At 43.1% G+C, this 27,151-nt stretch overlaps 1 protein-coding gene across 1 annotated transcript in view; it reads right to left on the reverse strand.

The window, feature by feature from the left end:
• LOC122400154 (hemicentin-1-like) overlaps positions 1 to 27,151 on the reverse strand; it is a 110,167-nt gene that overhangs the window by 45,963 nt on the left and 37,053 nt on the right. The window lies entirely within an intron of this gene.

Below are 27,151 nucleotides of genomic sequence, written 5' to 3' on the forward strand. Positions count from 1 at the left end.
ATAAACCGATACATCGCGCGATCGAGCCTTCTTCTACGAAACGTCTACCTTTTTAACCTAATTGTTTCCATAATTCTTTATTCAACCTAGACAGACTCTACCGACACGTACGTTCAGTATATGGGCATTCGAGACAAAATTTGTGGTGCTGCTTTGCTGAGGGTAGGAACTTGTGAGAATAGTAGGAGGTAGACGACTGGGATATTGGGCAGTCGTTTGAGGAATGTATACATAGCAACCGAGGGGTCGATCGAGCACTTGTGAGAGCGTAACCCCTCTGGTGGCGAGCATAGGAAACGACGCCACAAATTCATAACTTCTAAACTACTTGATTCTCGATTTAGGACCGCTACTAGTTTTTTTTTATGGAGAATACAAATACAACTTCATTAGTTAAGCCGACCTTAATTTTGATCGAATAAAGTGCACTTTTCTAAGTTTTACTATTGCAATTTATTGTCACATAATTTGCGATGAACTTTTGTTAGAAACGTTCCTTTACGACTATCATTAAAATTCCTGAGAAATTATAGCGAACGCACTGTGATGTCGAGTCAAAGAGACTTATAGCACAGTTTTTGGCAGGTCTTGGCAGCTAATTTTTGTAGTATCTTTTACATAAGATAATAACGAAAAAATACAGTAAAAATTAGTGAGGAGGTTTGAGGAGTATTTTAATATATTTAGCGTGTCATTAGAAAAATGAAATACGTACTTCTCGCAACAGATTTCAGTACAAACAACAAATTATCACTCATACCATACAAAAGCAATTATCTCATTACCTTTTGCTTATCTCATAAATCACGCGACATGATGATGATTTCTTTGTTTAATTATACAATTTCCTCCTTTACTATGAATTGTAAAACATGTCTACGAATCTTTATCGTCAAAAAAAACGATTTTTCAAGTTTTGTCGATAGGACAACGCACAGTGTGTCGTTTTCCGATACACGGACGTCGCAGAATGAGATTCAAGGACGAAATTGATACTTTTTATCGCTGAATAATATACTACTTTATTTTTATTCGACCGAGCGAATTAATTCGCTGAACGTTCGAAACGTAACGCGATCGAATGACCTCTCGTGAGCGCGAAAAAGGTCCAAGGATAGAATTACCACGTGCATACATATATGGAAGAGCTTTCAGAATCCCTGTAGATCCCTTTACCGATTCTCATCGAGAATTTCTTGCGACCTTCAGAGAGCCACGAAGCTTCACGTCGGGATTACATCAGCATGGATTGCCCGTAATACCGTGTAAACCGCGCGAAGCTTTCTTTCGTTTTTGCGCCAGCTTTCATCCCGGCCCTGAAAAGGGACGTCGATTTTCAGATATACCGGAACGATCATCGTACCGTTTATTTCTCATTCCGCGCGATCGGGAGCGTTTCCTATCGGAACGAGTTTGGCGCTGCGTCGTTCGCTGTCATCGATTTAAAAAATTAAAACGCGAAAGGAAAGGAGGTACCAGTGTTCTCCTCCATTATGTTTCAACGGTTTCACCAGCCGTATTAATTACGCGGCCGATGGACACGCTTAGCGAGGAATTACGAGTCGAAATGGTGAATCGTCGAGGGAATCCTTTGCAACCGCAAACAATCCTTCGGCTAATTAGCCCGGATTCGGGCGTAAATTGCCGATGAAATGACTTTTAAAATCCCCGACGTCTGGGAAAGAAATAAAGTCCGGGTCTGAAGCGAGAAAAATGAAGGAAGAAAGTACAAAGGGTACCGCCCTTCGGGTCATTACTGTACCGGTCGAATCGCGGTGGCATGAAAAGTTTGTTGGTCGGTTGCCAGGCGCGCGCGCGCAAAAAAAGAAGCAGGTTTAAAAAAAAAAATACCCAGCTGAAAGAGCAGGTATACAAGACTCGCGACGTCGAATAAAAGAGACAGCGCGGCGAAATTTTACAGGCCACTTAGAAACGATACTCTTGACGATTCTTTTCACCGTCGTCGTACCCGCGAGTTATGAAATATATACGCCACTCGATCGGGCTTGCCGTTCATATTTCCTTCGAGCTCGTTCGCTCGTTGTTTTCGCCGTCGGGACGTCCACGTTGATGTACTTTCTGTCGGAGATACGAGTCCAATCGTTCATAAAGCTTTCCGGTTATTGCCTGGATGGCGTTCGATGATAGGTTCACCTACGCCCACCGATTCCTCCCCTTTCAACGGCTACCCCCGTACGGGGGGGGGGACTACGTACGCCGGAACATGCTTCTATTATATAGAGTATCTGATGAGAATGGTGCCTGGAAATCTGATAAAGGGAACTCCCGTCGGTAAATCGACCGTTTCAACAACCATTCTTCTTTTTTTCCGTTCTTTTATTTTCTCGGCACGTGTTCGCTTCCTCGGTGTTCCGTATTAAAAGGAACGCGGGGCGGTTTCGCGCGGCGAATGAATCGACGCGAGACTGCAATTCGATGAGCGATATCGAATCATACGAGGGTCCATCTCGAGGACCACTGAGAAAAGACACGGATAACACAGTGGACGAAATTTCTATAAGAACGCTATAATTTTCTGCAAAATATTCCTTTATTTTATAGATATATGGTACTGGTACGAGGAAATCTTTTACCAACTATCGTTACTAGGGTATTGTTAAGGATTCTTAAGGTACCTCCAAAATGGCGGAGTTTATGATACGGACGTGACTTCTTCGCCATTTTCGAGGATTTCGATACATTTTTATTTGACAAATTACTTAACTCCTTAACTTACAATGACGTCTCAGAGACGTGATAAGTCTACCAAGCCAAACATGAATATGACGTCTCAGAGACGTGATAAGTCTACCGGGCCAAACCTTGGTGTCGCTTTTGGAACGCATAGTTGAAAATTAAATCGTAAGGCAAGAGGTTAAAAGAACTCCAAACTCCATATGGGACTTGGAATCCTTGGAGCTCTTCCTTGCCTCAATAACGATTGACGTATCGTGAACTCGCGGTAGCGCACATCTGCAGACCACCGGGGTCTTGGGGGCTTTGACTTTCCCCAAATGTTTATAAAAAAGGCAACGTTCTCGCTCACTCTTGCATGGTGTACCTGGACACTGGACAGGAATGTTGAAAAAAGCAGGAAACGCCCTGCCAAAGTGACGACTTTGAGGATTGGCTTAATTTCGGATTAGATTCGTTTTTGATCGAGCTTTACGAACTCGACTAGACTCTCCACAAGACGTTTCATACTCTTATGTAACACGAAGTGCAACGGACTCTCAATCAGAAACAATGGGCTTCAGTTACCGATATTTTCCCAAACACCAGTTTGGGTGGTCCTTCGAGAACAAGGAAAGGGAACACAGTAAGACGCTGTGTTCATAGCACGTGGGCATAGTGCTTCGCGGCCGAAACAGGTATAATGAATGTAAACAAACTCGTGTGCCCTTGGTAAACAGAAATAGTAATATGCTGATAGAGGTATAAGGACAAAATTTCTATAAGAACAGTAAGTATTCCTCAGTTTCAGTCCATCATGCTTGGAGGTAACATCGATCTCATCTTACTAAGGGTAAATATTGATACTGAAATACCGCTAGGAAAAGTTTTATCTTCAAGAGAGAATGTTAAAATAGATGCATATTGCAATTCTCTATTTGGTAAATTGCAAAAAAAATTAATAGATACTTGTGTATATAATTGCTTAAAATTAGATCTTAAATAGGACAAAAACCACTATATCGAAGGCAATAGAAAATTAACTAGGCCTGGCCACTCTCGTATCTTATAAAAATAATAAATAATAATACAACTGCCGCTCAAGTAAACAGAGATTTACATCTAACTGTAACTACGCGACGTGTACAGCAAATATTGCATAATGATACACGGTTAAAATGGGCAAAACTGGTAACTGAGCCACCGCTTAGCCAAGAGTACTAAGCTGCAAGGTTAGAATTTGCATATGACCTTAAGAATAAAATCGTAGTGTTCTTACAGAAATTTCGTCCACTGTAGAACATTTACTATTTTAAAACAATTTATTTGTCTGATCTCGGTCGATCGTCGGCCGAATAACACGACAAGCTCTCGGTGGATCCCCCATAACGGAGCAGTTATCATTTCGGAAATGAGAAAAGTGTAGGAATGAACGCGTTCCACGTGTTACGAGGGCATCGTAGCCACACATCAGATATGCAGGGAACAGTTTGGCGATACTCCGCGAACGGTAGACAACAGCCGGGTGTTGTATTTGGGTCGGGATCGACTGCTCGTTCAAATAATCTCTCGCAGACACGTCAAGAGGAACGGTGTCATCAGTTTGACCCTGTTTTCACTTCGGTTCGATATTGGGATCCGCGTTCCCGCGGCGTCGACTATTCGACGATCGTAATATCTGACAATAGCAATAACGGTACACAGTCGATTAGACTCCCTTACGCTCGATTTTCCTTCGGGCCCCTTCGTCTCCTTCTGCTTTCCTCGTATTTCCTCGACCGGGTATTTCCTGGCCCGAAAGACGGCTGTCTAGATCGCTGTTCCCCGCGATAGAGTTTTATTGCGCGTTCGCATGTGAATATCGATAACGGCCGCTCCGAATATCTTTCTTTTCGCGGTTAGTATTAATCAACCGGACGCGTGCCACCGGTGAATGTTCTCGCGGCTATAACGACTCTGAAAAATATTACTGCCACGGAATGGCGTAATAACAATCTTCATCGATGCTTGATCTTCATCTTTTTCAAAATAAATCGAACACCACCTTAACCCCTTATCGTACAACGGCGAGTCTGGCTCGTTACATATTCTTGATGTCAACAAGTTTCACGACCATGAGGCTACTCGATTGTCGACAAGTATTGTATATTAAAATTAACAGATTTTTACATTCACGAAATAACTTTATTTAAAACAAATCAAACACCACCTTAACCCCTTATCGTACGACGAGTCTGGCTGGTTACAAATTCTTAATGTCAACAAGTTTCACAACCATGAGGCTACTCGATTGTCGACAAGTATTGTATATAGAAATCAACAGATTTTTACATTCACGAGTTATTCATGGGACAACTTTATTTAAAACAAATCAAACACCACCTTAACCCCTTATCGTACAACAACGAGTCTGGCTTGTTACAAATTCTTGATGTCAACAAGTTTCACGACCATGAGGCTACTCGATTGTCGACAAGTATTGTACAGGGTGTTACTCTACCTATAGTCCGGCCGCCTATCGATATTGGTGTACTGACCGACCCTATTGTCACCGCAGTTCGAATTTTAATTATTTCTCTATTAACCCTTTGCATTCGAGGAATGTTTCGGTACGCACAAATCCAGTCTGCTTTTCCTGTACAGTTTTTAATACCAAACGGTTACAAATGGTTCTTACCGTATTTATTTTTATTTTTATTTTAAGACACACTGGCGAGAAGCGTCACTCGGGTGCGCAGGGTTAATTTCCTAAAAATTCCGAGAGCATCTTCCCACATTTTATTCCTTCTTCCTTGGAAACAGCGAATACAAATAATTAAGAAACTCGATTTAGTAATTTACGTACTAATTACGTAGTAATTAACGAATTAGGTAACAGTTACAGTGATAGTATTTTTAATTATCTGCATTCGTTCTTCGACGTATCTTCAATGCACATGTTGCTACCTAGCCAACGCGTGGGCCACGCCGAGTTCCATGACCTCCGATCGCGACGCTCGAGACCAGGGAGGCCTACAATGTTGCGCACTAGAAAGCGACGAATCTGAAATTATTCTGCATTTCTGCAAAAATTATTCTGCAAAAATAGGGAAAACAGGGAATCCATTGGTGTCACTGGCATACCTATCGACTCGATGAAGAATAAAGAATTTAATTTATCGCATAAGCTGTCTATCATCGCCTGAGCGACTAGACGAAGGTGTAGCGACACATTGTATGTGGTTGTTCATTTGTAACATTTTTCGTTTCCTTCACGCAGCGATTTGACCAAGGTTTCGTCAGTTTGACGACTGTCGTCAACGCGAGCACAGACTACAATCGGCGAGAAGTATTTTTATTGTCGAAAGCAGTCTGCGTTTTTTAATTTAGTCAGAGTTGTAGATTAATTTTAGGTTTAGTTTCAGTTTCAGTTTTAGTTTTAGCTTTAGCTTTACCTTAGGCTTTTAAGATTTCTTTTCTTTTCTTGTCTTGTCTTGTCTTGTCTTTTCTGGTCTTTTCTTGTCTTTTCTTGTCTTTTCTTGTCTTTTCTTTTCTTTTCTTTTCTTTTCCTTTCTTGTCTTTTTTAAGCTTTTTTAGGCTCTGTGTGTAGTGTGTGAAGTGGGGCGTGCGTACGAATTTTCTACGATGGAAGGACAATATTCGTTCATTGAGCTCTCAGACATGCTCATGTGCTACGGTGAAGCGAAGGGTAGTACTCCTGAAGCACTTCGCATTTATTGCCAAAAATATCCACGGAGAAATGTGCCCGATAGAAGGATATTTATCAGACTGTATCAAAGATTACGTGATACAGGTTCGGTTGCGGGTAACAGATCCGGGGGACGTAATCGACAAGATCCGGACCTCGATGAGAGGGTGATGCGGCGAATTGAGGAAAACCCATCGACCAGTACACGAAGAATTGCGGCAGAGGAACGTGTAAGCAGTACCACTGTCTGGAGAATCCTAAAAGAAAGACAACTGTACCCGTATCATTTGCAACAGGTGCAGAAAATAGAAGAGAGTGATTTTGAGAACCGCTTCCACTTTTGCACGTGGATGATGGATATGATTACAGCCGATGAAGGCTTCCTATCCAGGATATTATTTACCGATGAAGCAAACTTCAATCAAAGTGGCAGCGTTAATGCACACAATTGTCACATCTGGGCAGAAGAAAACCCGCATGCGCTGTTAGAAATAAATACCCAGCGCCAATTTTCTACAAATATTTGGGCAGGAATTCTTGGCGACAAGATTATTGGACCTCTTGTTCTCCCTTTTCGGTTAGGAGGCCAAGAGTATTTGGAATTCCTGAGGACACAATTGCCTACTCTATTAGAAGACGTACCGCTGATTGTGCGAAGAGACATGTGGTACATGCAAGACGGTGCACCAGCACATTACGCCATATCAGTACGCCAATATTTAAATGAATACTTCGGCAATAGATGGATTGGACGAGGAGGACCGAACGCTTGGCCTGCTCGGTCTCCAGATTTTAATCCCCTTGACTTCTTCTACTGGGGACACATGAAGAATTTGGTCTATTCAACGCCCGTGGCCACGAGGGACGAATTAGAACAACGAATCCAGTTTACATCGGGGATAGTGCAGAATATGATGGGTGACTTCCGACAAGTACGCGAAAACTTTCGCAGACGAATGCAACTGTGCCTTCAGGAAAATGGTGGTCACGTTGAACATCTCCTGTAAGACAATATTTTGTGCGTGAACACATGGACACTCGCGAATAAACTACTCGCGATGCGTGTGTGTGTGTAATTAAGTGAACACTCGCGGACGGGACAATTGCGGTGCGTGTGTGCCCGTGTGGATGATTTGCACCTTGGTTGGCCTGCCTCGCGCGGCCCGCTGTCCGTCAAGTTGCCGTCATTCAGGCGCTCCAGACGCCAATCTTTAACCATCGATAATTAATAAACAAAGCATTTACCGCAATTTCATCACTCTTGATTTTCGACTTATATTCGCCTGTAGAATCACCCCCCAAAATATTGACTATAGGTAGAGTAACACCCTGTATATTGAAATCAACAGATGTTTACATTCACGAGTTATTCACGAAACAAATTTATTCTTATCGATGACCATTCCTTGCACAAGTTTAACCCTTTACACTCTTCTGTCCCATCTGAAGTGGGACACTCTAAGGAAACACAACGATATTATTATTTTTGAAGTGATTATACAGGACAAAATACATAAGCAAAGAATGTAGAAAAAGATATGTTTAGTTGGAGTATTTACTATCTATGTATTTCGTAAGAAAGTGTGCTTGAGTTAGTAGTAGGTGAACAAACAAAAGTTGTTTGAAATTAAATCGTCGAGGGGTTAAGGTGACCAAGTTTGATTGGTCATCCTGTGTAATCAAGAAGATTGACGCTTGTCTAAGTCTATAATAAGTCGGTGTAAGTAATTAATTTTGAACAATAATCTGCAAACGGTAGAACAGGGAGCCGTTAAAGCCGCTTTCATAGTAGACTACAGATCCGAAATATACTTAGGCGGATACTCCGGAAGTTCCAGCCAGTTTCCGGATTACGATTCCCGCGGAACGACCATCGGCAAGTTTCCCTCCGTGTTTATTAACCGCGAGACAAGGCGAATCGTTGCAGCCCAGCGCGTCGGGGCGCCCTGGATACGACGCTCCAGGCGTTCGACGAATACTAAACTGTCTTCCCCCTGAATTATACTGCGAAGATTAGGAAGGAACCCGACCCGAATAGACCCTGGCCGAGAACGATGCCAGACTCGTGCGAATCGCGCCTCGATGGTCCAAGATCACGACGTCTGGCGTCGACTCGCGTCGTAACTCTCCTGCCCGAATTCTGGCCGCATTGTCATGGTGATCGTGGACGATAATGGACGGTAGATTCGTGGGAATATCGATGGACTTGCGATTCCTCGAAATCCCACGGGATAAAGTCGAGACGATGGACGGTCGAATTAAATAATCTTACCCGTCGCATATTAAAATAGCTTTCCAATATTTCAAATCAACGAAACGTAGAATTTCAGGCATTTATTTACGGACAAAGAAAGGAACATTAAGCAATTTCTAAAACGTTATAAAAAAGACAATTATTATTGTATTACTTTTCATCGAACGATGTTTTAATGAGAAGTGCAACACGATGTAACACGGTTCCACAATTGTTGTCGGAAATATAGAACCCGTCATGATCGAAGTATTCGCGTATTAAATATCAGAATTTGATCGCGACAGCGTAAAAATAAAATATTATTTTTACCATACGCACCAAGTGTCCCCCGCGGAGTATATTTTATTCATATTACGTTTGCCCGGCGTCGATATTTCAAGCATTATTGGATATCATCGAACATGTACAGTACAAGCGCGTAATAACGCGGAAAAATGTTTGGAAAGAGTGAAAATATCATTTACATGAATAAAAACATAATTGAATTTCGGATGAACATCATCGTGCCGGTTCGAGTTCCACGGCCATTGTCATATTGATGTTATTATGCCCGCAAAAATGCGTTTATTGCCGTGCGAATTTTCCTACGGTTTAATTCGATATTTCCATAATAGCAATTTGTCGCGAATGGATAGAAACGATCGGAATTTTTACCACCGAAACTCGTTCCCCCGTGTCGCTGTGACGATCGAAATGAAAACTACAGCGCACACGTAGGATTCCGCGACGTTATTTCGAGGCCACTGTCGAAACAAAAAATGGTAGCTCTCGTTAACTTTCGAAATTTGATGAATAGTCGAGGAAATAAGGCGGAGATCAAAGGTCGTGGAACGCAGAAGTATACGTAGATCTCGATCCTCCGACGTGTCGACATCGACGCAAAGCGTGTGAAGTTCGTGATCCGCGTGGTGTCGCGCGGAACCGAATAGACGGAAGTTTTGATGGAATCCGCGGGCAGGATGCGAAGCAGATGTCTCAAAGAAACTGAATCGAGTAAGTACACGTACTCCTCTACTGCGTTCTTGCATTTTACACGCGCGGAATTTGCCAGCTCGCTATTCTCTCGGGGAATTTCGTTGCCTCGACAGTTATTGCCGTTATTACCGGTGTTCTTATTACCATCGTTATTAGCGGGGCAAACCAGTTCGCGATACGAATACATCGACGATTACTTCACCTAATATTGTAACAGAGCTTTATTAAAAAGATCAAAGATACGCTTAATTGCCGCAGCATTCGTACTTCATCTTCCCTCCGAACACATCAAACGATTAATTTCCAGGTAATTAGTTTTAAGAGGGGAAAATTGAATCAAAAAATTAATCCCGCAATCGAAACGAGAACCATTAAAAGTACGTTACGATTGAAATATTAATTGTCACGAGTAATACTCGTCTCGTTGAAATCGAGCCTCCGCGTATTTTATTTCCGCTAAAAAACCAGCAAATAGAATTATTTCTGGAATACCGAGCGTTACACGCATTTTCATTTCGCTCGGTAAATGCCCTTGTATCAATGAGAGACAAATAATGAAAATGGTTTCGCAACCGGTGCGCTTCGCGATGAAGCTTCCCAGAGCTTGCGGTGCGCAGTGATCATATGAAAAAAAAAACAACACACTCGACGTTAAAGGAATTTAATAAAAATGGTCCGTACGCTTCCCGCATCGCATTATTTTCGTTTCTGCGATTCGCGTGATTGAATTCGTCGCATTAATCCACGGAATATACTGAACAAACAATTAAACATTTCATTTCACCGTAAACAAAGCTAGTGTTTACGTTCAATGTTTAATCGTGGCGCAATGTGACGTTTTAACATAAATTAAGCGTCGATAAAAGTCGTATTTTCATTTCTAAACTGTGTATATTGTCCTGGGATCGTTGTTTATTCTTATTTTCTCTATTCGTGGTAAGAAAAGCAGAAATTACTAATGTTGTTGGGTTTATGGGAAACGTGGTGTTAGAGCCAAACAATTATGAAAAATAGAGTGTCGAAGAGTGTTCTGTATAATCTAATTTAAATATTTTGAAAACTTTCCCGGAACGATACATATGTGGCGCTGATATGAGGGTCGAGCGCTTGTGAGAGCGCGAGCCCTCTGGTGGCGAGCATGGGAGGCGACGCCACACATACATACAACGATGTGAAATACCGCTGACGGAAGTAAACGATGGAGACAGTAAAGTTAATAAATTCGAGGAGCAAATATGTCACGGTGCCGCGAATTCAGGTGCAATCTCTACAATAGAGGTATGGTCGACGTAGATTACGTTTCGCGTCATAAATAGTGTAAGTATCGAAAGTGTAACGAGATAACTGTCGTTGCTTGATTTGTAGGCAGATCGAGCGCGGGAAATTCGATGTTATCGGTGGTGTACGCGTAACACGGGTTCGCGAATCTGCGAAACCACTTTGGCCAATGATACGAAATACCAGCGGTTCGATTCTGGAAAGTGGATCAGCTTTCTGCTCCGCGCTCCTACCAGCAGAAGCATGACGGTATGGATACCCGAAACGCTGAAGCATGATCGTAACCATTATACGATACTATAACAATAGGCCAGAGAAACGATCTCAGTACCGGATGGTTTTCAGACTGTTGTGGCCGGAGTTCTTCGATCGAATATTTGAAAAATTGACAAATTACTACAAGCTCGTATTTTCTCACATCATTTCTTTTTGTATTATTAATTAATTAACTATTACTGTTAAATGATCCAGTTCGAGCAACTCTATCGAGTTGGCAAGGAAGTAGTTTCGGTTGTCACGCGTAGATGTTGTAATTGCTTTGCAGGAATTCCGTCAGTTTTATGTTTACCATCCATAGGGATGGTATTTGATATCAGTCACATTCAGGTTTCTCTAGAAGCAAGTTGTGCCTAATTTTGTTCGTAACTGTTAGTTTAGTGTCCATTTTAACATAGAGTGCAGAAATTAACATTTTCGTTATATTCTACTTTTTTATTTCTGTTGAAATATAAATTTAAAATAGGGAAAGCTTGTGGAGGCCTGATGGCAAGCCTGAAGTGCTTAACGTGTAAGACCCATTGTGGTGCAGTTTTTAGTAAGACACGTTTTATTCAGCGTTGTATTCTAGATTAAACAGTTACATATTATAAGCTACAAATGCGTTGTTTCATAAACTTCACTTATTGTAACAATTTTCGTAACGGGGAAAAAGATGTTGAGACTTACAAAGAGCTAGTAGAAATCTATGGTGTTAATTGCATATCAGAACGCAACTGTCTGAGTTGGTTTAAAAAATTCCGTCCTGGAGATTTTTCACTCAAAGATGACCAACCTGCTGAAGTTGATGATAAACAAATCAAAGCCATAATTGAAGAGAATCGTCACATAACTGTTCGGGAAATTGCAAAGAAGTTAAATGTGATCTGGCACCATCAGATTATCATTTATTTCGAAGTTCACAAAACTCTTTGAACGCTAAAACTTTCAAAACTGATGAAGTCTTCAAATCACAACTGGTTCAATTTTTTGCCGATAAGGATCAAAACTTCTATGAACGTGGAATCATGAAACTGCAAGGAAGATTGCAAACGGTGATTGAACCGAAAGAAAAATATATACATATGTCTTTCTATTTTTATATAGAAGAAGTCCAACATTGATGGTAGTTGCAATAATTTTCGTTGGTTTCAAAGGCTCAGGATGCCCTAAACGGATCGTCAGGTGATCATAGTTGACCGATGACGCGCCTGTTAATATCCTGCAGGGCTGTAGACGGTAAATTATGCCAGAGCAACGTAAAGATCCACCGGAAGCGCATACAATCAACTGCTACGCAATATGTTGTAAGCTCTGCCACGGTCAGGGATATAATTAAATTAGAGGACCCGTGATTTCAGTGAACGTATCACGGATACCCTCGGGGTATCGAACGACCGATATCCTTCGGTTCTTTCTGGCTGGTGCAACACGCGTGGGACTCGAGTACACGAATCGAATCGCAAACAGGGGTCGGTTTATCGGAACGGAGAAAACTGGTCGCCGCTTCTCCCTCGGCTGTCGTATCATATTGTTCTGTCGGAATATATGTTCAGAAGGTGCATTCCCTTGCCCTCGATCCACTTCGAACCTCCAACCCTCCCGCGAGTTCGCTACACTATTTCCGGCGAGATTGTCGAAAGGACCGAAATGAAGTTATATCGTATTTCCGTACTCCCTACGGTCCATCGATACTCGAACTTTCGGTAATTGACGAACCGTGGAAAGCGTATATCGACGGCCGAAAATCTTTAACCTCGCGTTATTGCCGGCTTTATAAAGGAAGACACTTCCTGATGCGATATAAACGGATCCTCGACTCGACGAAATTCCGACGATTCTGTTCTTCTATTTTCGGGCAATTTAATTTAGACGAGAATGGAATAATGTAAACTAGCTTTAAAAAAGTGATATTTCGACTCCTCAAACCCTCTGAACAAACCATCAGGAACTCAAAACAGTCCCCATCCCCCGCCTTAACAAAATCGATGATGTGCTTGAACTAGTCAAAAAATATATAGAAGACCAAGAATACAACCATGTACTAAACTACCCCCAAATTAAAATTTTTCTAGAAAATGCAATCGGAGCACCAAACCCAATAGCTGCAAAAAATTCGCCTTTTACTCAAAGAGCGAAAATTGCATGCTTGTTGGGTTTGGTGTTAAAATTTTATGAGAAGTCTGATTGCTCAAGACATTATCGGCGAATCGTCAAGGGGATTTTCACGATTCGCAAATTGCGCCACGTTTGAAAAGATCGTGGTGTCGGCGCAGCGTCGGTTCGATCCTCGGATCGATTCGCGAAACATCCAAATCCGGATGATCCGACTGTATGACGTTCGTTTATCCTCTCGACGATAAGCCGCGGGTCTGGGCGTCGTCGCAAAAACCGACGCCTTCCAAGGGTTTCCGTCGCCAGACGCCTCCTCGAGCGTCCCTATCCTGTAGATAGTCTCTTCCACGATATAAAGTTACAATCTTTTGAACGTCACGAAGATTACTTACCCAAGGCGGCGCAAAAAGTTATTGGTTCGCGGTCGATCGATAGGCGTTGATTCATTGCGTCGAGCGACCCTGGGAAATTGAAAATGACGCGTCGAAATCAAAAGCTCGTCGGGAATTTTCGGGACGAGGAAACGATCCGCTAAACGGCGATCATCGCTTATACAATTACAGCGTCTTATTAAAAATTTACAAGATAGAAACGTTATCGTGGGGAACGTCGAAAGGCAGGTGGTCGTATCTTATCGCGGTGAAACGTTCTCGCTGAAGCAATTTTGAGAACGGTGCGGTCGCTGTTTCGTTGGAACGGCGTTCGCGGTTCCCGTGGATTCGCGAATTGACCTCGTAACAGCAACTCTCGATAACGTAGACGAGGAACGAGCCTCGAACTTCACGCGTAAAGAGGATACACGTCTGAAAGCAGCAACGGAGGGGTACTCGAAGTTCGAGCATTCGGTTTCGAGTCGAAACGTACGGACCGACGTGCTCCTAATTGTAAAGCCTCGATCCGAGGAGAGTTCGATCGACTCCGCGGGGAACTCGGTTATTCGCAATACGCCCGATATGTTTATTGTACGATCGTCTTAATTGACTTCTGCCAGGATCGTTACCGGGATCTCGCGCAGAACGCGCGATTACAACTTCTTGAAATTGCAATTTCGTCCCGTTGTTCATTACGCGATGGCTCCTCCGACGTTGTGTTGCGCGACTGAGAATAATCGAAATCGAAGGCGCACCGTCTTGTTTTAGACTATCGTCCGTGACGAACTATCGGGTTCGCGAGAAAGTAATTTCAATTCTCTAGGGTGAGACGAAACTCATATTTTTTATACAAAACATAAACTTCAAGTAATGCTCCTTTTGTATTATAAGAGTTTATTCGTTTACGTTGATCTCACGTCGAACTCAACTATGAAGAATAACGGAATTTGCAATGGAATTTGATTCTTGGACAAATAGTAGGTATATTCTTAACAATAGTAGGGGAGGAAAACCCTTAGACCTAGTGACTAACAGACGATGATGTATCGATGTTTGGCCTATTGGTCATCCAACAATATAACAATGAGCGAGTAATGAAATGACAAATTGCAACTCTACGTAAACGTAACAGAAAGTATACCTAGTTATAACATTTTTAATATAATTATATCAGAATTAGTTCTTTTAAAACGTATTTGATTTGGGAAGAACTTAGGAAACCTCATAACGATATAGGTACGACATTGGAAAGTTGAGGCCCAGAATGTCGGACGTTCGAAGAGAAATTCATTGGGAGTCCGACGAAAACGGACCGCAGACGTTAGTGATTCGTCGTCCAGATAGCGGGGAGGGGGCCATTCGGGGCCGCAATTACGATGATCGAAGAACTTCGATGAAACCATCCGCCGTCAGTCGGCAGCCGTGCGACCGTTTCGAGTTTTCCAACATCTGCAACCACGGCTGCGAGCGAACGAGATTTCGACACTCGACTCGAACCTTAACGAGGAAATCGAGGGCGAAACGGCGTGAAACTTCGGACCGGAGCTCGCAAGGATAATTCCCTCGCCAACCCTTCAGTTTTCGAGCCCTAGCCGCCCCGAACTCTTGATCGAGCGTAATTATATCGGAGGCGGAGGCCCAACTCTAGTTCTAATAAACGATTTCTGATCGCGAAATTTCCAATTCTCTCCAAAACTGAACTCCGTTAACAAGAAACACAGTTTAAAAATAATTCTAGTAGTAATGTTTATATCTTCGAGCTCAAAGCTAATTTCTTTATTTTGTTTTAATTGGTACAGGTGTATCCTAGTTGCAAATTAATGCTCGCCCTACACAATGTATCGTTTGCGTTTGAAAAGGTAGCATACGTTTCAGTTTTCGAGATCAGGCCATGTAGTTAGTGGATTCGGTGTACAAGTCGGACGAAAACTCTGTTTCTTATGTTGACCCATCGATTTTCCCCCGAGAGACGAGATTTGACGGAATTTAGTTTTGATGCCGATGCTCTTTGCTCCGTGGAAATCCGGCAAGGGGAGGAACAGAGCGATATCGTCGACGCACCAACCCCGCCGATATCTCCTTTCTTTCAGTTCCGATTTTTCCGTTCGATTCCAGCGCACAAATCGAATCGAAAGTAGGACGGAGGGAAACAGGCTTCGTTTATCTCGCGCGTTGCCGCGATGAGCCATGGAATTTTGGAATTCTCGAAACGCGAAACGGTCGTTCGATCCCTATCAAATTATATTCCTATTTCTGACGAGTGTATTTAGACAGATAGGTAGATTTATTGGACGATATAACTCAAAGACATTCGCAATTGCTAAAAGCGGTACAGTTACTTTAGAAATGCCGGTACGTTGACAAATGCACTGTTTGGGGGTCGAAACAATTTTTGGTCGAGATTTAATATGCTCCCGTCGCGCGAGGTGTCGTATATCTTTTCGGAATGGCACTAAGATTGCAAGAGGTGCGAGGAAACGGTGAACCGGCGGCAAAGTAGTTTCCCTAGGCGTGGAAGAAGCGTACAAAACGACTTGTTGGCAATTCATCATCTAGCCCTCATATTGACTACGCGCCGTATATGGCTCTCAAGAAATTGCGAGCAAATCGCTGCATAAAAATGTCGTGTCGGTCGTCTGTCTGGGCCCCGTGCCATAATAAAGTACGCGTAATGAAATATCTCTGGATACGGTATAATTTTTTCCCCGCACAGATGGAAAATGAGATTCAAATACGAATCAGTACGAGTGAGAGCCTGTTTGCCAATTCAACGCCATTGAATTATTAACCATACTGTTACTTTTCACTTTGTGCTGATGATTTAAAGCTGTTTCATGCTATTGTTTACCATAACGACCATAAAGCCCATAAGGACCGTATGTACGATTGGTGTAATAAATTATTTCTAATTTTATCTAAATTTCTGATAATGCGTTTCTCGCACAAACACGACATCTTGGGATATATTTTTCAACAAACCTTTCTTTCGAAAAACGTATCGTACACACGAGTTGTGCAGCATTTAGAACTATTGGCTTTATTAATAGGGTTGCCAAATACTTTAGAGATTCTAGTACAATACTTGTACTTTGGTAAGTTCTAAAATAGAATATGCATCAGTGACTTGGTCGCCCTATTACCTTGATCAAGCAAACATTCTTGAAAGGGTTCAAACCTCCTCTGGCAGCAATGGACCACGAATGTTTATCGATTCAAGTTAATCTAAATATTTGGCCGCTCGAACATCGTCCTACGAAATCGGACCTAGTTTTCATTTATAGAGCTCTTAATGGATTGGTTGTATCTCATGAAATACTCTCTCTGTCGCATCTAGCGATACCTAAATTAACTTCAAGAAGACACCACAGGATTATATATCAAGAATTTTAGGTTTTATGTCAAGTTTAACTGCCCATAATTTCTACGAACATGTAACTTCTTTTATACCGCATTCACGCAGAGATTAGATAATACAGTAAGATTAAGACAACTTACATAAATTTTGTAACTAGTATAACCAGATATGGCGTCTATTATGTTTGTGGCGTTGCCGCCCATGCTCGCCACCAGAGGGGCGTCGCGCTCTCACAAGCGCTCGAATGACCCCTCGGTTGCTATATATACATTCCTCGAACGACTTCCCAATATCCTCATCAACTAACCGTCCACAGCACCACACTCATCGCATGTTGCATGTAAACGAGGTTTTTGAAACTTTTTCCTCGAACCCTAACCCAATAACACATCCTCATAAACATCACAGACACTAGCAAACATTTTAAGTGCAGATTATAGGGCTCCAGCCCAAGGTACTGCAGAGGAAACAGGAGAACGAGATAAAAAAAAAAACTTCCCAATATCCCAGTCGTCTAGCAGCGCCACATGTTTATCTTTAATTGCAATTTGTCATATCGTCGCTCGCTCATTGTTACATTTACATGCATTCTACACTTGTGTATCTCTATCTTTGCATACAAGGGGGGTAGATAAATAAATAAATTGTCGGAAATTCGTTCCAGCTCTCCTTTCAAGTATAGATGAAAAAAAGCATAATACGAACTCTGTGAAGCCCGATTTGGTCATACTTTCGCGTCGTTGGAGGCTACGAGCTCCCCCCGGGGATGTGTACTCGACTGATTCGCCCGTTATTTTTACAATGCTTTTCCGCTCGATGCCCCGCGACTGCTTCCATTATGCGAAATTACCCAGAACAGAGCAGCTGAAAAGGGAAAATCGCTGTGCAAAGATGGAAGCGGTATTAATTCGAGATAAGTAGCGCGGCGAGGTAATCCCTCAAAGAAGCCCGCGGTGTCAGAAAACGGGAGCAACGGGGTGGGCGAAAGCGTCGGACAGAGGGAAACCGGGAATGGCGATAAAGGCCGCGCGTAAAACTGAGGATGCATCCTCTCTCCGGGGCTCGAATAGGAAGAATTTCTGTCGGGAAGCCCTTCTCAGCGAGTCTCCTCTCTCCCTCTCGGTAACGATTGCATTCATCTCGAGAGAGAGGTCGTTTTTAAGGCGAGGCGCGGAGAGCCTGGCCCGAGAAAATGATCGATCGCGCTTTCCACGGCCAGATTAGGGGACGGAATCTCTTCTCACCGAGCCGAGTGGAAGAAGGGCGCCATTTAACTTGTTAAAACTCCGTTCCGCGGCGGAACAGTTTTACACGGACCCTATACATGTACGGGATTCTCTCGCGAGGGAAGAGGAGTACCTGCGAGAAACTCTCTCTCTCTTGCTCGTTATTGTATTTCAGTCTCTCGCCAGGCTAGGCGCGCGCGTGGATAACGACGTTCGCTACGGGGAAATTTTATTTCCACCGCGGGGGTAACGTCGAGATGACGGGCCCTTATGCAGCTCGTCGACGAGCGAGCCTGACAACGGCGGGGAAGAGGGTGTGCCGGAGCACAAGGTAGACGACACAGGGAGAAAATACGCCGCGAAGAACGAGGGATGAGAGTCGCGGAGGAAAAATTGGAAGGAACGTACGTACGACGAGCGAGCAAGAACAGAAGAATTTGAGCGCGACGGGTAAATTGACTCGCTGATAAGATTGAGGGAAACGCGAGGAGACGGGGGATGAAAGGCTGAAAACTAAGAATAAATAACTTCGAAACAATGTGTTCCGGATGCACTTCGATTGGCGAGCTGATCGACGATAATTCCAGTGCGTGGAATCTGATTGAGGAGAGGGAGCGTGAGCGTAAGCGAGGGAAAGCCTTCGAAGGGAGTCGAAGGGCGAGAAAAATTCGAAGGCAGGTAGAACCAAGTTTCGACTCGTTGGTAGATCGTAAAGGAAGTCTGTTATCGGAGGTCGTAGCTGGCTGCAGTTCGCTAGGAAGTCGAAGGAGGCAAGGTTGAGGGACCTCCGGCGGCTATAAGGCCGAGTCGCGTCGCAAACAATTCCGGGGAACGTTCGCAGCCACGTTAATTCTCGGAGTTTCATTCTAATAAAAGTAATCGAGAAGTTTGGAGCGCGCGGAAAATAATGTCGTGAATAGAAGGAGAGAAGTTGTGGGAGCAAAGGCGAGCTGCCTATCGAGTCGAGCAGTCTCGCTCGAGTTAAGTTTCGCAGTCTAAAGGAAACGAGAAAGAGAGAGAGAGAGAGAGAAGGTGGTCTGTGTCGGGCTGAATGCCGATGCAAGAACTGCATCGTACGAGGAAAATGAGAACAAGACATACGTAGGAGGAAAAAGAACTTAGGCTACCTTTGGAGGAACGTTGTATCTCTAATTTCTTGCTCCTGTAGTTTTCCTATCGACTGCCTGCCAAGTAATTGGTTATTTTCTGATTAACATACATTTTATGAGAAATTTAAATCTGTAAAATATGTTTCCACCGAAAGAATGAGTGCAAAAAATGCAGTATAGAATCATGCATAATTAATAATTACTCTTTTAAAGCAATTTTGCCTATAATCGGGAGTAAAAATTAAAAGTTGGATCGCTTTATCGTTACGAAAAATTAAAACGTGGAAGAATAAACTTAGGAAGGTAAACAATAGATACTTGTTTTCGAACAGAAACAAATAAAAAACACAAAATGTTAGCTGTGTATATTTACCTACTCCCTCTTTTGTTAAATATTTTATTATCACCCGTTTTTCACGTAACAAATTCGAATACAGCAGGTTCAATTTACTAATTGAAAAGATTCGATCTGACTGATGCATATCACTGATTGCAGCATAAATAGTACACGATATAACTACTCTAAACAAGCTAATTACTTATATAAAAATGGCTTAGCACGGATGCATAGTAATCAATTTCATAAATTAGTATAATAACATTAATGTTTCGTATATAGTAATAGTTTGCATATGTATATTTATCATGTTTCCTATATTCGCATGCACTACGAACGTACGTAAAATCCGCATTCTATTAACGATTAACGGGTTAATTATGCTCGCTGATTAGATTCCTTTTAAATATTAATGGGATTTCGATCTGTGTTACTTTGGGAGTTGCGAGGGACGGTATCTCGTTTCGAGAATCGAGTTCCAAATTTTAATCCCATAAGAAAAAGGGACAGTCAATAGGGAGGACCTAAATTCGAAGATAGTTCGCCGCGATTGCCCTCCCGAATTCTGCATCAAGGGAGATAACATAAAAAACATCGTCAAATCCTTAATCAAGAAGTTCCGCGAAAGTTCACAAAGAAAATAGGGGTGGATCGAGGAAAGAGTGGAAATCGAACGAGAAGCGAGAATATATGGAAGGGCGAAGGTGAAGCAAAGACACGCGCGAAACGTTGGTTTAAACGATCCTGCGAAGAAAAATTTGTCTTTTCGATTCGTTAAAAAATTTCCACGTCCATGTCCAATATTTAAACCAAAAAAGAAAAAAATACATAGATGAAGCCTTATTTTTACCACCACCTAAATTGCATTACGTTAATGAACCGATACGTTTCGTTTTTTATTGTTTTAACATTTCGATTAGAAAATAGGCATATCTTTTAATATTTGCATAAAATTTGTAGAACCTTCAACAGTCGTCGAAGAAGTCTCCCCGCCTCAAACTAATAAATATTCTTGGTTGACAGTTTTAAAGTCGATCGAGCAAGATGTACGTTATCGGCATCGGCGCGCCGAATATTCCCCGCGATAAATTATTTTTCCACGGTCGGCGGAACGCTCTCTTTCCGCAGATAATTACATTTATTAAGTCAGCCCTGTTTACACGGCGTTGGAGCACGTGATTTATTGAAGAGGGCCCTTCACCCGAGGCGATGGTAAAAGGGAGATGAAGAGGACGCTTATTACGGAGATTATGAGGTGAATTCTTGTCCCTCCTTTCGTTTCTCATTACCGTCTCTTTCCTCCACGTTCCTTCCAACGCTCTTTAATCAGCTTTGATAAGCCCGCTGCCTCGAACGAAATAATCACAGTTTCGAGAATTGCTGGGGGTCCGTGTCATTGCCAAAAATTCGCCACGCAGGATCGAAACTTGGTCGAATAAAAAGTATCCGGAGTAACTCGTTCAAAGTTTCCACTCTCGAAACGACCATAAAAAACCGTTCGTTGACGAGCCCCGTGACGCGTAAATTGGACAACGTCCGTATCGTTTAAAAAAATTCGTAGATTCAACGTTGGGTGCCAATATCGGGAATCGTGACCGAGGAAATCATGGGCTGCGCGCGAAGGCGGGTCGAATCCGAAATATCAATTACCGAAATATTCCAAAGCACGGCGGGGCAGTTAATTTCCATACTCCGACGCTTCGGTCGCCCGGACGAAAAAAGGAACAAAGAAGAAGGTGGGCGAGAAAAGTGATGAAACATGGAAAAGAGGATCGTTATTTCTCGCGGCACGTGTACCGCTTTCATTACACGCGCTTTAGTCTCGCGGAGCTCTAACCGATATGCCATCCGATGAAATTTTTATGCATTCCCTGGGAGCCTGAAGCCTGTTAGAGACCGGCTCCCGGTGTTAAAGTTAATCGGGGATGAGAACTGTTCGATAGCGAAGTCGCGTATAGGCGTTTCGAGCCCCGGGGCCGTGTACACCGGCGCCAGTTGATACGCTTAAATGAAACTAACCCACCCCTTCTGGCCAACCCCGTCACCGGCCATCCTCGAGGACGAGCCTCGTTTTGCCCGCGCGGCTGCTGTTCGAACCGATATACGGAAAGAAAAACCGATACTGTTTCATTGTTTAAAATACTCGAGGTGTCAATGAATAAATTAAAACGTAATCTTTCTTCGCGCCGTTCCCGTCGCGACCTCGTCCCTCTCTATTTTCCTGTATTTATCGCCATCCGCGACCATCTTTCTCGCTCGTGTTCGTTATTTATTTTCCATCGATGGTCCTTTGACTGCTGCAACACCGTTCAAGGCACTCCGGCACGGCGAGGCGCGTTGTAACGTCTTTACAGACGGAGAGCCGTCGAAGGAGCATCGATCGTGATGTAATTTACAGAAGACTGTGTACTTTAGAAGCCGATGGTTAGTGCACGATAGAAGGGGAGGTGTTCCGTGTAGAAATTAATATTTTATATACACCAGGCGCCAATTTAATTTCCCGTGACTGACGATTAAGGTAGAATTCTGCGGCTCGAAGGGAACGCGCCGCGTGTCTCGAGCATTTTTGCTCTCGAGATTGTTTCGAACGTCGCACGGCGGTGTATTCGAGCTGAAAAGCCGGCCAAAATACGATTTTTCAAATCTTGTGTAAGATGTAAAACTTTCGTTGTTTGAGCTAAAGGAATATAAGCTTTGTTTTGCATCGAAACTAAACACTTTTGTAGTACTAATTTTTCTCTTCGTCCGTTTCTGAAATATCACTCGGTTATTAGTATCGTTTATGTATAACGAAGATGTTATGTTCACTTTTTGTGTAAATTTTAATTGTAATTCGTTGCATCAAAGTGGTCAAAATAGTTTTGGCCAGCATTTCCGGTAAAATATTCCATCTTTCATTTAGACAACCCATATGATTTTTAAGGCACCACGTTCCCAACGAGACGATCCATCTTTGCCTGACAGCCCGAGGGTCCATTAATTCGGCTGCGTTTAAGATTTTTTCCAATTTCCGCGGATCCTCGGAATAATTCGGCGCGATTAAACTGTTCGAAAACCGCGACGAAGTTGAAATTACAAAGTCACTAGGAGAACAGCCCGCGAAGTCCTCAGTGACCGACATAGCTGAACGTGGCTGATCCTAAGCGACTTTAAATAATTCTTCGCAGGGACTCCGCGCGGCTTCGGAGTATCCGGTCTGGATTATTCAAAGTAGAAAGAAACGACGGCGGCGTGGATCGAGAGATAGCTTCGCAGCGAGGAACGCAAGGACGTAAAAGGAATACGCGATCCTGTGAAATTCTGTATGACCGTGGTCTCCGGTGTCTTTTCGTTCATCCGAGTCGCTCCTTCATTTTACGACGAGTATTGTGCTTTCCACGTTTCGACAAGCTGGAGTCTTGTCTGGTTACAAATATCGATCGCTATCGGCTCGTCCTCGGGATAGATATCGATACTTCGTGAGGGGCTATGTCCTAACACACATTCGAAATTTTAATACGTAAGATAAAACGTATGTACACCTGACAATTTGGCCATCCACTGTATAAGTCGTAACAACGACTCAGTTAAACGCGGCGTTAGGAACGAACTATGAATACGGATCAACAGAGTGGACGTTATTTCCGGGTGGAAAATATCACCTGTCCGGTTACCAGAAAGGAAACAATTTCCCCGGGAATTTCCATATTCCCATCACGCAGAATGGGAAAGGAATCGGAGCCTCGTAAACAGTCCACGTTGAAGCAGAAACGGTCCGTTTCGGTTGATCCCGAAATCACTTGATTCCAACGAGTGAAACGAGTACCGGGAGCGAATAGGGGTTAAAACTGCGCCTCGAAAAAGGGTTGAAGGCGTGGCGGAGGAGTTGGGAGGACCGGGGCCGATTAAGCGACGAACGTACCGAACTTATCTGCCCGGCTAAGCTCGAAATCTCCCTCATAAAAGTGGTAACAACCCCTGTTTGGGAAACAATGGTGGCGCTACCAGACTCCTCTCGAGGGTTCGTAAAAGTTTGGATGCTTTGCGGGGAGAACGAAAGGCAGAGGCGTATAACGAGGAAAGAGGGCCGATAGAGGACCGCGCTGGCCGAGGCGGAACACCAGCTGGATTCGACTTTAACCACCCCCAAAGGCTATCCAATAAATATTGGCCGCTGGTTATTAGCGTTTTAATTCTGCGGGCCGACGGTGTAACTTAATCCACGTTCGTGGAATCGAAAATGCACCTGTAGAAGTCGGTTCGTAAAGAATAAAATAATAGCGGCGGTTGCCAGTTGAACCGGTGAATACGACGACTTTTCCCCCGATCGAATCATTTAAATTGAATAATGCTCGAGTGTTGCTTAAGAAGAACTATTACTTCACCGATAATTCAAGCAGAGCAATAATAAAAACAGTTTCGTAGTTTTTAAATTGGGACATTTGAAAAGAATAAATCCACGTAATTTTTGTCCAACTTTCTCGAGCCAGGAGGAATTCGAGAATTCCGGCGCCATGCGCGTCCGCGACGGTCCACCGAGGCCGGGCTTAAAATTTTTAATTCTAATTTTCCCTTCTTAATTGTCCGGTTTCCATTCCCGTCCGTTTTCAAAAACTTTCTAATTGCGAGCGGCTTCTCTGGAAACCACGTTCCGCCGACAGCCATTAAAAACAACGAAAGTTCTTGTTTGAAATTTTACGCGGCCGTTTCTCCGCTTGCGACACACGAGCGCCGCGAGGCATTTTCCGAGAAAATCACCGGCCACTTTTCCCTCCGTTCCTGATCGTCGATGCATTTTTTTATAGGAATAACTGAACGTCGAATATGGGGTAGGCGTCGTTTGTCACAGCCCCGAGACGCCCCTAGGTGAAGCTTCCCGAAGAAAACAATTAGATGACCTCTCGATGGATTTTATCGACATCCTTCAGTAGAGGAAGCTGCCAGATGGAAGTAAAGTATGAAGCCAGATGGCATCGACGTTTCGCCAAACACAGCGTTTCAGAATTTAATTGGTGAGTCCACAATTTTTCTCCTTGGCCATTCTTCTCGATCGAAGTCACGTCTTCCCATTTCCGTTGATAACGTTTTATTGATCTTTATTCCGTCGCGAAGGGTCTCCGTTCATTTTAAATCTCGGTCGACGAAGCGAACAGGCACAAAATAAAATTGATAATTCTGTATTAAATTTTTTACAACTTAAGGCGACCTCTCGCCTTTGAATAACACGCGAAAATCATATGTTTCTGTTATTTTGTTGAAAGTATTACATTTACTCTCCTTATCCGCAGCCTAATTCCATGACTCTAAATGCAAAGCGATTTACGTATGAAATCGTCTGGCTGTCGGACCGGTAATCACCGAAAAGAGAATTACGGATTCAGATTATAAATCCGTGTACACGGAAATTGTGAAATGTCACAAAATGGTAAAGGGTCATTTAGTTGGAGTAAAATTAGTTTCGCTAATGAACCAAAACCACGGCTAACTAAATAACCGGCGGTCATCCTTGATAATCGAAAGGCGAGGTTGCTTTGCATATTTACATCCCGTTGTAATTCGAATGTTCGCGAAATTCGGTAGCAAAAGTTAACGGTTGCAACTTTTTTACATAAGGTGAATTCCCTTAATTATCCAGAAATTATTTGACGCTCACCACTTAGAATGATAATAGATTTCAGTGAATAAGTTTTCGACGGTAAAGTAAAAAATAACTGCTGTTCTACAATTTATGCATAAAATTGGAACAAAATTCTTCGCGAATAATTCAAACTCCTCGACAATGTTTCGCCTCCGTGCTATCGGCAAGAAGAATAAGAAAAAGTACCGTACGTTTCAGCAATAATTGGACAACTATGGGACCCGTTTGCAATTTTAAATTCTTAAAGTTCGAAACTCCTATTGTCGAAGTCGACAGCGGCGACAGTACATCGTTAATATAGTGCATCAGGAACTTCAACATTTTCTTAAACTCCAGACAAGAGGAAAACCCAAGTGTCTGATAAAATTTTTACCGGTAAATCGCAAGTTGGTTCGAGAAAAGTTCCTCTCCGAGGCCCATTGACGTCACCGAGTCTTCGAAATCCAAAGCTGGTTGTGTCAACGGACTTTTATCTCGAACTCTTTTGATATCACGTTCTTTCAGGCCTTGTCGGGAATCGACCGAGTCGATTCACACATTCGACTTCTACGTCTGCCGCGAACTTATCGCGAAATTTTTTCCATTCACCGTTCTCTCGCCAACGAAGCACATTGCTTCCGCGAGCAATTGTGATGGAATTTTTCCAATTTCATCGCGGGTTAAAAACAATGAATTCTATCAGTTCCGATAATCGAGGTTACGCCATAAATAATTTCGCGCTGTTTGTTTATTAAATTCGAAGTATTCAACGTAAATCGTGTAACTCTCGGTAGCTGGTAATGGCTTTCGAGCTAATGCGGCGTTAAATAAATAAACGAGAGCAAAACATGTCGGACCTAAGGCTTTGCATCAAACGCTATACATTTACATAGCGCGTCATTGTCGATGGACGTGTCCGGCACGTAGTCGTTCGCGTTATTTTTCTTTTTTTTCCCCCCGTCAAAGGGAATATCGAATCTCTTCGAGTAGTCGACGAAGCGGCGGGGGCAAGGAAGGAAAGTCGGAATCTTAGCCTCAAAGCCTGAAATCTCATCTTTCGACGGTCGCGAGCGTCAAACAGTTCCTCCTCTCTAGTGCTTTACAGCTTTTCCCGACCAGCCGAGTTTATCTGCTCTGCTTGTGACACATTGGTGAAGAACTCGTACGACTAACTTGCTCCCCGAACGTCCTACCTTTCACAGAAATTGTGTGCACCAAATGGGAAACGTATACGCAGCTACACGCGACGGTAGAATTCTTCTCGAGATTAAATTCTAACAAGAGGAACGCTTTCAGTGTGGACCATGAAAAGAAAATAGAATTAACGTTTCGACATGGTCCTTTTTAAGATTCATGAAATTCAAAGATTGTCGATTCCTTGTTAGGCCATTTTCATAATCACCGGTATGTTAGAAAAATCTCTGAACGATTCACGTTTCACAAAAGTTCTGGGGCAAGTGCCGTGGGGTTCATCACATACTATGTATTCCCCACTACGTGGCCAGATCCTTCTAGAATTCGTCGCGCCTCGAGTATCAACTATGTCGGGCCCAAGACTGATGACAGACTTATGGTTCCGGTATCGACACCTACGATACTCTTGAGAAACAGGTCAAAGCCTCAAATGCATTGACCCTGACACGTGTCACCCCTTGAAGAAGGAATTGACGCTAACAGGTACGAGTATAGTTAAAGGGAGATTGGTGTCTAGCAGTCGTTAACAGCAAGAGAAGATGAAGATTTAAAGGTTTTCGTCGCGCAGAACGCGTAATCGCGACGGGATCGTTCCTCCGGAATTATTCGTGGCAGTCGTTGCGCTTTCCTCGAGGAAAGTAGAAACTTTCTCGCGCGTTGCAATAATGCAGTCGTCAAGGACTAATTCTTATAGCCTGAAGTGGAAACGAGCGAGACGGAGACAG

This window comes from Colletes gigas, unplaced genomic scaffold, assembly GCF_013123115.1.
Source record: "Colletes gigas isolate AHSC1104 unplaced genomic scaffold, ASM1312311v1 Colletes_gigas_Sc00016, whole genome shotgun sequence".
NCBI classification, from domain to species: domain Eukaryota; kingdom Metazoa; phylum Arthropoda; class Insecta; order Hymenoptera; family Colletidae; genus Colletes; species Colletes gigas.